The sequence below is a fragment of the Sprattus sprattus genome, assembly GCF_963457725.1.
Source record: "Sprattus sprattus genome assembly, chromosome: 1".
NCBI lineage: Eukaryota > Metazoa > Chordata > Actinopteri > Clupeiformes > Clupeidae > Sprattus > Sprattus sprattus.
This window is the reverse complement of record NC_137920.1, coordinates 47,933,683-47,943,027: the sequence shown is the minus strand read 5'-3', so window position 1 is coordinate 47,943,027 and position 9,345 is coordinate 47,933,683.

Below are 9,345 nucleotides of genomic sequence, written 5' to 3'. Positions count from 1 at the left end.
CTCCTCTGCGTAGGAGAGATCTAGCTTGACAAGTGTAGCTAAGAAAGAGGTCGAATCACTGTACTAGAGGGGAGGTCTATATCCATCCACTTTGCTCTACTTCCACAGGTGGATAATGGAAAAGCTCCCTCCGTTTTCAGCCAGACTTCAAGTCCCACCAAGAGCCCAGAGCCGATCCCTCAAGAGGTACGCATACAAACATGCATTGGCGCTTCTGCAAAGCCACATTCAAACAGACACAAAACTGGCAGTGGGTTCTTATTTGACTCTTAAAACAGTGTTTCCATCTTTCTCAACCCCTAATTAGCTGTTATCAAATTTACATTATTGAGATAATGTAATCCAGTGATTACTGTTTGTAGTTCCCTTAAGTCTTGTGGGTAGAATGCTGGCCTGTATACACTGCAGTACTTGAGCATTGACATTCTAGGTAAGATGCTCTCTTGAGAGAGGCTCTCATCTTTGCAAATACTCTTCCTGACACGTGCAAACCCATCTCACACATCAGTAAACAAACAAAAAATATACATAGATGTGTTCGAATGGGATGTGCAAATGCACATACAAGAACCACTCTGACTCAACCCCTCACCTACCCCCTCACACACTCACTCACCCACCGATCACTCACTCATTCACCCCCTCACTCACTCACCCACTCACACACACACTCTCCGTCTCTCTCTCTTTGTAGCTCTCACTTACACTGACAGTGTGCCCAGCTATGCACAGGTTGATCCAGCCTTAGCCTCCTTTGAAGACTATTATTGTACTAATGTTTGTTTCCAGTTCCAGTAGTTGTGGCTGAATAAGCATAGTTAGGGGGAAGGAACCATGTCCAAGCATTGTGTGTGTGTGTGTGTGTGTGTGTGTGTGTGTGTGTGTGTGTGTGTGTGAGTGTGTGTGTGTTTTGTGCCCGTGTGCCCACGCATGTGCGTGTCACTGTCTTCAGTAGAAAGAATAAACATAACCAAGAAGGGTGTGGTGAGGGTGTGGCATGTTTCAAGTACTAAAAGATCCTTCATAAACATGACAATCATCTCCCCCATTCTCTTCTCACCAATTCACTTTTAGGGTCGAGGCAACATTCATTCTGCATAGATTTTCCTTTTGTAGGTGTCAGGTACATTTTTTACAGTAAGTGGATTCAAAGGTCTGTTTGGCAGGCAAACAGGTAGACTGTGACACAGTGGTGTGAGGCAGCTTCTCCGGTTCACTCTCAGCATTGGGAGGCGTTACACAGATGGCACACATGGTACAAAATCATTCCGTATAGTCCTGTCATCACTTAAGGATTGTTAGATCAGGTTGTGGCATGTGAGACACTCATGTGAGTGAAATGCTCAGTGTGCATGTCTATGCAAACATTCCCACTGTAACAGTGCCAACAGTTGTGAGGTTTGAAAGACTGCAGTTGCATAACAGTATTGGTGGATCTGAGTATCTTGTCAGTCAAGGTGAGGTCCCTATCTCACCTGTGTGCTAAAGTGCTCCTGACATAGGGTCAAAGTTCACCTTAGGTAATATGTTGGCAACATAGGTACAGGTGAAGTATGACAGAAAGTGGAAGCGCCTGTCAAGTTCAACAGGGGAAAATGTTGCCTGAGGGAGACTGTGCCTGTGCCTGAGGGAGCCTGTGAGGGAGCCACAGCAGCTATCGGCAGTACTCCTGCACAGCCTCAGTAGGATTTCTGAAGTGCTGGATCAGTGCCAAAAGTAGGGCTGTAAATCTCTGGCTTCCCAACAGTGCAATACAACATCAGTTTCTAAGGCAAGGCAGTTACAGTCTTGATTGGAAGCTTACTTCCTAAAGTCACAAAAGCAGGCATTCAAAATCGTGTTTACAGTGCTTAATATGTTTAATTGAGGTACATTAGAATGTGATTGGTATTGGAATTGTTTATGTTAATATACAGTTTCCAAACCACCTTAGTTTTGGTAGTCATAGTTTAGTCATATCTGCTGTTATATTCAATGGAACGCAAAGCAGTTCTATTTAAGATAACTTAAGAGGCTAGAATTGTAGCCTAATGTGTGCTGTAATGAGTGCTGGCTTATGAGTCCGATGAAAGATTGGCCTAGTCTTCAAAGTAGTCAGTTGTCTTCAAAGGTGTGATTTATATGAGTTGCTAAGCTCCGTAGTCAGTTGTCTTTAAAGGTGTGATTATATGAGTTGCTAAGCTCCGTAGTCAGTTGTCTTTGAAGGTGTGATTATATGAGTTGCAAAGCATGTCTGTGGACTTCAGTCACTGCTCACAGCAAATTCCCTTCCATATATCATGACCAGTGGTGTCTGTGGCACAGAAAGCCTGGTGTGGCACTACTAACTCTATGGGCTGCATGTGACTCATCAGTGGAACTACACACAAAACTACTTGCTCAATGAATCCACATGAAATCACAAATGCACACATTAACGTAACGTGCCGCACAGGTTATTAAGCAGTATACAATCATTGTGCTCTGCAACCGTGATAACACATCCAAAGTAACATTTCAGAGCCGGGGAATCCATTGATTTCCAGGCCTTAACCTACAACCAAAATAACATGCATTGTAATAATGCAATAGACTCATCAGTGACATGATGTTCATTGATTGAAAAGAAAAGATACGCAACAATCTTTTATCTGGGCAAACTCTAGATTGATTGAGGGATTTTTGTAATTTCCATACTTCCATACCGCCCCTCCGGCCATTGTCTAGATTTGTTCAGGTTTGCAGTACATGTCTAAAAGGGTTAAGTCTGTAGTGTGGTAAAATTTAGTATTTTATAAGAGTGCTGAGTGAAACTTGGTTGAAGATGGTCACCCTGTCTGCAGAACATGAGAGAAGATTGCTATGAAAGGGGGCAACACTTGAAATCTTATCTGTTCTTATCATAACCACCCACCACCTACTACTTTATAATAGAGAACAAAGGTTTTCCATCTGGTCAGGAACAACCAGTGCTGCAAAAACTGTACAATAGCCTACTAGATATTGTCACTTGAGCACAGAATGTCAAGAAAGGCCTTTTTTGTTTGCTGTTTTTCTTATTTGCAAAATGCACAAAGTGCAGTTACCTCTCATGGCCACATGGTGCCACCTTTAATGTGAATGCACATTTGATATGGTTTTCATATGTTTACATAAAGTGTTGCTATTGGTGATATTGGTGATTGGGGTTGAAATCATTTCAGTTTCAGCTGAATCAGTAGTTTTTGAACATTTTCGGCACATTTCAACAATACCATGATAATACGGATAACTGTGATCATTTTGGTTACTATAATCGTGATATTACATTTTCATATGGTTTCATCTCTGCTTGGCCTAATCCCTTTTACCTTGTAAGGCACAGAAGAGATGGTACATGTTGTCCCTCATCATTGTGTAGTGGTTCTCACCTCTCTGTCAGGTGATAATGACACAAGCGTCTGAGCTCTGTGATCATTTTAATGGCTTTCTGCCTGCAGGGGCAGCCCAAATCACTGGCATGTTTTTGGGAAATGTACTCACAGGACTTGAGGCTTCACACGCATGTTAGGCACACGCACCTCAGGTTCACTTCTTCTAGAAGCTTCCCATGCATGTCAGGCACACACACGTCAGGTTCACTTCTTCTAGAAGCTTTGGAGTGAATTGCAGCTGGAAGTCCATAAGGTTTTAATGTGTTTTCAAGCCAAGCTAGTATCATAACAATGTTAATTATTGGACGGCGTGTGTTATCGGCATGTGAATCCATTATTAAACTGAAGTTATACATTATTCATCCATTATTAAACTAAGCATTTTGATTGTTTAACAGAATGGCCGATGTTTGACACTGTCCGATAACTGACATAGGTATGCTTATGACCTTGCTTTCTGCGCTAATACAAAATGAAAAAGGGAAAAAACCCTAAACTGCCTACAGGTGTTTCCCTGACTGCTGTGAGACCAAAGTGAAAGACAACATTTCTTTTACCTGGCCACAACCCACCATCTCAGCTGTGGTATAGGAAGGGATATAAAGAAGCACACACGGACGCCCTTGTCAGGCTGTGGTAGAAGCAGGTCCATTCAGGCAGCACTGTGCTGCACTTCATTCTTGATCCCCTCAAAATGCACAACAGGGAACAGGGAGTCATTGGGTCATTATATTCCACATTCATATTCTTAATATCACACAACTGAAAGGCAAGGACATAGTTGTACTAAACCTAACATTATAAGATCGAGTAAATAATGAGAAGAGTCTGCTATTCATTGCTTTTGCGATTGTGGGAGAAAAAGTCTGAAGTATTCAGGGATCCTTTGGTAACGTAGGCATTGTAGTTCACACCCTCTGGAGCGGTGCCAGAGTCAGGCCCATCTTAATGATAAGACACCTCCTTCTTTATGGGACGTCTGATAAGGACTTGGGTAGGGAACTCGGGAGAATAAAAGTTCCTTTGGATTGCTAACAGAAGTTTTACCAAAGACAAAACAAACTGTACACTACACTGCCATGCATTAACTCATTAAGTTCAATTCAATTTTATTTGTATAGCGCCATAACAATACAATTGCCTCTAGGCGCTTAACAGAGCCCAGAGCCTAGACCTCCTTAGTGCATGCACAATGGCAACAGGGGCAAGAAAAAACTCCCTGTAAGGCAGGAAGAAACCTTAAGCAGAACCACGGCACATAAGGGGGGACCCATCTGCTTGAGGTCGGCCGGGTGGAGATAGGAAGGTGGGAAGGGGGGAAGGGGGAGGGTTGTGTGGCAGAATGGGAAAGGAAGCAACAGGGGTTGTACACAGCCAGCAATTGGTCGCAGGACATAGTATGTATAAAGACATCCAATGGTAAATACATGATACAGGCAAGACCAGTTTACTGTACTAATAGGGTTACTGTTACAGGGGTAGGGGACGTAGGGACAGAGAAACATTTCAGTGGTGGCAATAATGTATATTGTATATTAATGCTAGCATAGGGTATGGGGTAGAGTAAGTGTACGGCAATGCAGTGGCGGTGGGTGCAATTGGCCGAGGGTTTCTCCAGGTAGAGCAGGTGTAGAGATTACAGCAGCGTCCCATGGGGAGATAGTCTTGATTAGTAGGGAAAGAAAAGGGAAAGAAAAGGGAGAAAGTGAGTGGGTAGAGTCAGCTGTCCATGTGCGAAGATGAGGAGTGGTGGGGGTGAGGAGCAATATTTCCATTACCATCATCAATTGGAACATGCTATAAGGGCGAGAGAACATTTATGTTGGTAGACATCAATTTCAGAAACAGGTAGGGAGAAACATTTGGGTAGTAGATTTAACAGTAGGCAATATGGCTATTTTATCAGTGTTATTGTAGGCATAAGTAATATGATATGGAAGGAGAGAGGGAGAGAGAGAGAGAGAGAAAGAGAAAGGGAAAAGATAAGTTTAGTAATGCTGGCAATTTGTCATTTAGTTTAGTAATGTACTTATGGAGATATCAGTCGTAAGCTTTAGGGTCGCAGGGTATACAGCAGTGCCCAATTGGCTGGTGACAGTCGCAACACGCGCCGTATGCTGTACCCGGGATCCGTAAAGGCCCTCCTACACGGTACAACATACGCTGTCTGTAGCCCAGTTTTGTTGATTAGGGGGGTATTGCATGTGTTTAGATATGTTTTAGTTTTGCTGGCATTGAGCATTTTGTTTAGTTTGGTATATGTGGAGATTTTAGGCGTAAGCTTTGTTAGGGTTGCAGGGCAGCAGTGCCCATTTGGCTGGTGACAGTCGCAACACGCGCCGTATGCTGTACCCGGGAACCGTAAATGCCTTCCTACACGGTACAACATACGCTGTCTGTAGCCCAATTTTGTTGATTAGGGGGGTATTGCATGTGTTTTAGTTTTGCTGGCATTGAGCATTTTGTTTAGTTTGGTATATGTGGAGATTTTAGTCGTAAGCTTTGTTAGGGTTGCAGGGCAGCAGTGCCCATTTGGCTGGTGACAGTCGCAACACGCGCCGTATGCTGTACCCGGGAACCGTAAAGGCCTTCCTGCACGGTACAACATACGCTGTCTGTAGCCCAGTTTTGTTGATTAGGGGGGTATTGCATGTGTTTAGATATGTTTTAGTTTTGCTGGCATTGAGCATTTAGTTTAGTTTGGTTTATAAGCTTTGTAAGGGTTGCAGGGCAGCAGTGCCCATTTGGCTGGTGACAGTCGCAACATGCGCCGTATGCTGTACCCGGGAACTGTAAAGGCCTTCCTACACGGTACAACATGCGCTGTCTGTAGCACATATTTTACATTTGAACAATATTTGTGTTCGGATATGTCTGGGTGGCTGGCACAGCAGGTAATGGGTTTGTTGACGCGATTACTTTTGACTATAGGATGCACTAAAGAGGAATGTCTTAAGTCTTGATTTGAATATAGGCACAGTGTCTGCATCTCTGATGGAGGCAGGGAGATTGTTCCAGATCAATGGTCCTTATTGCGATAGTAAAAGTGCGTATAAATAATCTGGCATGATTCCATTTGTGTGAGGTTGTTAAGGGTCCTCATCCATCCCACATTATAAATATGTCAGTGTTGCTTAATGTTATAATATCACTGGATGAAAAGTAATTTAGTAAGGTTAGTTTTAAGAGTTTAGTGAAACCTGAAACCATTGAATGGAGATGTCATGTCAGTTGTTTTAAAGAAGTTGGCAGTAGTCTTCTGTTCCAGTTCTTCACTTATTCATCAGTTGTAAACCCACAGAAAATATCATTCCTTCATATTACCGTTACCGAATCTGTTGGTAAGACAATTGGATTGACCATTCAATAGCTTTCCAAGTGAAGACCTTATGCTTAAACCTTCTTGCGATAAAGAAATGCTGCTAAACCCTAGAAACATGTTTGAAAGCCTTGAACCAGTTTGTTTCTGAGGTGGTAGCAGATGTTTCTGTCTCAGATCCGTCCCTCTCGGCTGTGTGAGAGCAGAGATCCTACTGTGCATTCAAGCCCATGCACAAAGGGGGGGTCTCTTCTCTTGTTGTGTAAGTGATGCCTCGGACCTGTGGCGTGACCCAGTTCTGCTCTCTCAGGTGTACAGACCACTCCATTGTTGCCCATGGAAATAAAGGGGAAGATGATGTCATACTTAGTATGGGCTATGGTGCGTATGTTTCACATGGCAGACATCAAATTGACAAAAATATCTCTCAATATTTGTGATAAATAGTTTGTCATTTGAATTGAAGCCATCAACATGCAAGTAGATCCCGGCTGCTGGAAGGCCTGGGAAACCTGAAGAGACAAACAAGCTCCTTACGGAGAGATAAAGCCCTCCCCAATTACGGCAGGTCCGTGTAATTCTAACTTCTTAAGTTTGAATAACACAAGTGACCCACAGTTGGTAATCCTCTCCAGGCTGATAGTGGATACTTCTGGGCTATGGCACCGAAGAACAAACTGTAGAATTACTCCAGGGTTGTCCTTACAAATTAGTCCTTATTTCTCTTGGTTTTTCTGCTTTTTAGATTCCTTTTTGACACACAAAGTTATTTGTCCATTGGATTTTTGAGAGAGAGAGCAGAAGAGATAGAAAGAGAGAGAGAGAGAGAGAGAGCACAAGAGATAGAAAGAGAGAGAGAGAAAGAAAGAGAGAGCAGAAGAGATAAAGTTTAGTTGTTTATCTGTATCTGAAGACATTAACGTAAGCCGCTGTAGAGCATAACTCAAAAGTAGAGGTCACAGGTCAGCTCTACAATTTTTCTTGTATTACCTTAATTGGAATCTTTTTTCAACTAAACCGTAAACCAACTAAACCTGTCATTCATCGTAGGCTTTCTTTCTCCTCGGGGTGTGTAATCAGATTACAGGTTGCTGTTCATGGAAAGAAAGGGAAAGAGGAGATTTGGTTCTAATATTGTAAGTAAATCTCTCACGTTTTTGATACTAGTCTAAATACAGTAACATACTGTTCTGTTTGTTTGTTGATGTGCCTTGTCTAGCAGATTCCATAAACGTTTACCTGCTGTAATCGGGTAACTTTGGTTGAAGATAACTACCAATAACATTTGCCTGTGGTATAAACTTTAAAGAGAAAACCACTATGGCAATGTAGCATTTTGCATATTTTTTTAGAATCACATTATGTGAATGCTAGCTTTTTCCTCTGTGTTTAAGATCATTATAGGTCTATCCCTTGCTCTAGAAGTGTTTTAAAAACTTCTTTCCAGCAAAGAGCATTGGGCTTACCCCTCAGACTCTGCTGCCTGGGTGATTCTTCCCTCCACATTCCCCCATGTTAGCCTCCAGACAGCTGTGGTATGTTGATGGACATCTTGTCTAGTGAGACCTGTTTCCTTGAGGTGTTGCCCTGGGGCGGGTTTGGTCCGCCTCCTGCAGGTAGCTAATCCACCCAGTGCTAACCAGCTCTCACCCGCCCTACATGCAAACGCAGCGTTAGCATTCAAAGAATGTTCCCACAGCAGACACGCCTTCAAGGCCACGCTACACACCTACTCTAAACAAACACCAAAGGGATTTCTGCTGACAGGAGAGCTTCAGTAGAGCACTGATATATACATCTTCTGGCTGCGCCGCAGTTAATGTGTACACTTCTCAGCCACACTTGATTGGTCGAATTTATTATATGATTGTCACCAAGCTATTAGTTGCTACGCAACAATACTCAACAAATCTTTGACATACTCAACTACCCAGACCTTAAATCTATGCCTAATTGTCTTCCTCATTTCCATAGTTTGTTGATTGCTTATGATTGCTCAGTAAATAAAGTAGGAGTATGTATTGTTTTATGTATTGGACTGAAGTCTAAAGTATTTTATGCCTCTTAGGGTTGGAGATATAGGATGCTGGGGTAAATAAAAAAACTAAGAGTAATTTTCTGATGAACATCTAAACAATCATAGGTACTACAGACATGAGTTGGCACTATGCTACACAGAGGCACTGTATTTACCCAGGTGCAACATGCAGCTTGATTAAAAAGAGGACATTCGTGTAAGCAGCTGTATGCGGTGGTGTGAGCCTGCTCATTACACACGCACACACACACATACACACACACAGACACACACACACACACACACACACACACACACACACACAAACACACACACACACACACACACACACACACACACATATAAACACACACACACAGTGGAATCTTGCCTGACAGCTGTGCCACACCCTTGCATCAGATCATTGTTTTGGAGTATTCTTCAGGAGACTGTTGCCACCATTCATGTTGATCACACCTGAACCTTCAGTAGTTCAAAACAGACCACATCATAAACATGTCAATCATCATGGGAGAGGGAGGGTCAGATCACACTTGACACAGAGGGGCACTCTAATGTCTTTTAACCCATCTTTGCATTGTTCAAAATTCTTTTTA